Raw genomic sequence first — 2,381 nt, forward strand, 5'->3', positions numbered from 1 at the left:
GAGAAAGAGGGCAGAGCTACCATGCCCTCTCCGGTGCATCCTTCTCCCTGTATCTCGAGTTCACCAACCTGCAAGCCTTCTGGGTTTTCATGGAGGCTTTATTCCAGATGCATGGTTGATTAAATCATTGTTCTTTGGCTACTGATTCAGCCTCCAGCCCCTCTCTCCTTTCTGGGGGTAGGAGTGGGGCTGAAAGTTCTAAGGCTCTGATCATATGGTTAGCTCCTTTGGCGACCAGCTCCCATCCTCAGGTACTGTTCCAAAGTCACCTCATCAACAAAGGACACCTTTTCACCTCTCATCACAGAGGAAATTCCAAGGGTTTTAGAAATTCTGTGTCAGAAACAATGTAAAACCAAATATACATATTTCTTATCATAAACCAGAAAATCATACCTATTCAGAAACCAAAGGAAAAAAAATCTCTTCTTAAAATCAGAAACAGCAAATGTTTGGAAAGTTGGAGTCATGGGGCCTGTGGAAACTAGGTCCTGTCAGAGGTCCTTTGGAAATGGGGACCAAATGAACTGTGTGCATTATGGTGGACCAGGTTCTCTGAGTGAGACAGGTTGCTGGGACAATACCTCCAACCTGGGTGCTGGGGCTGAAATCCCAGCGATGGCTACAAATGTCCTACCTAAGATATCCCCAGACTGGAACTGGAGCCTCCGTCTGCCTTCAGAGCTACCACACCACAGGGCTCAGTCTTTGTAGTCCAGGAACCCAAGGCCGCTCAGCTCCCAGAGAGCCCAAGGATTCATGTCTCTCTTAAGATCAATCCCAGGGTACAGCCACTCTGGAAAACAGCATGGAGGTTCCTCAAAAAGTTGAAAATGGAGCTACCCTATGACCCAGCAATCACACTACTGGGTATTTACCCTAAAGATACAAATGTAGTGATCCGAAGGGGCACACACACCCCAATGTTAATAGCAGCAATGTCCACAATAGCTAAACAATGGAAAGAGCCAAGTTGTCCATCAACAGATGAATGGATAAAGAAGATGTGGTATATGTATACAATGGAATACTGTGCAGCCATCAAAATATCCCCTGAAATCTTGCTATTTGCAATGACGTGGATGGAACTAGAGGGTATTACGCTAAGTGAAATAAGTCAATCAGGGGAAGACAGTTATCATGTGATCTCTCTGATATGAGGAATTTGAGAGTCAAGGCAGGGAGTTGTGGGGGTTAGAGAGGAAAAAATGAAACAAGATGGGACCAGGGAGGGAGACAAACCATAAGAGATTCTTAGTCTGAGGAAACAAACAGGGTTGCTGGGTGGGGTAGGGATAGGGTGGCTGGGTGATGGATATTGGGGAGTGCTATGGTGAGTGCTGTGAAGTGTGTAAGCCTGACGATTCACAGACCTGTACCCCTGGGACAAATAATACATTGTATGTTAATTTTAAAAAGCCAATTTCTATTTGTTAATTTAATACACATATATTTAAATTCATGTATCATATAAAATAAATATTGATTCATAAAAAAAGGATCAATCCCAGGATCTGGTTTTTATCTAGGCCTGAGGCCTCCATTCCTTTGTCTATATAATACCCCCTCCTGTCTCCTCTGCCTCCACTCCTGCCCCACTATTTGAACATACAACTCTAAATGTCTGTTTGTCTAATTATTTGTTTACTCATTACACACACAAGAAATATTCATTCATTATAAAACATATACAAAAGAAATTCTTAAAAGATGGAAAAAATGGAGTAAAACATACTTCAAGGCTTTCTGCTAATTATGATGGTCCATTCTACCATGAGCTGATGTCAGTTGCTATTACTTGAGATTTTCACTAATGACATAGGGTATAAATCTGTATTTCCAAAAGCTTTCTTGATAGTGTTTAGTATTTCTATCAGGCTTCTTTGAAGATCTGATTACATTATCATTATTTTAACTTTGTAATATGGTTGAAGAAATAGGAAAAATTTCAGCTGTGCTGTTTTCTTGTTCTTTGCTTCAGTTCACACTATTAATATTCTACTCAACTTGTAATTCTTTTTGGCAGGAATCCTCTTAAGCCAAATGTCCAGATTATTAGCTGGCAACATACAGGCTACATTAGGTTGCATTACACTGCAAGCCAATGAAGGAATGCTGTTGGAAGAGTAACCCACTTCACCGCATGGAATTCCCAGCTTTCTCTCAGGGTAACTCCAGCCCTGTTGAACTGTAACCATCTTGCATATGGACTAAGGGAGGGCATGTGTCATTAGATCTATTAAGTGTTGATAAATCTAAATTTCTTATGGGAAGGATAAATATGAATAGCTTTGAAGTTCAGCCCCCTCTCCTTTAGAGACCTGTGAGTTGCATTTTTCATTTGCTCACTCAAGTAAATGATCATTGTAGATTTTGGCAAG

The sequence above is a fragment of the Mustela erminea genome, chromosome 3, assembly GCF_009829155.1.
Source record: "Mustela erminea isolate mMusErm1 chromosome 3, mMusErm1.Pri, whole genome shotgun sequence".
Taxonomy (NCBI): Eukaryota; Metazoa; Chordata; class Mammalia; order Carnivora; family Mustelidae; genus Mustela; species Mustela erminea.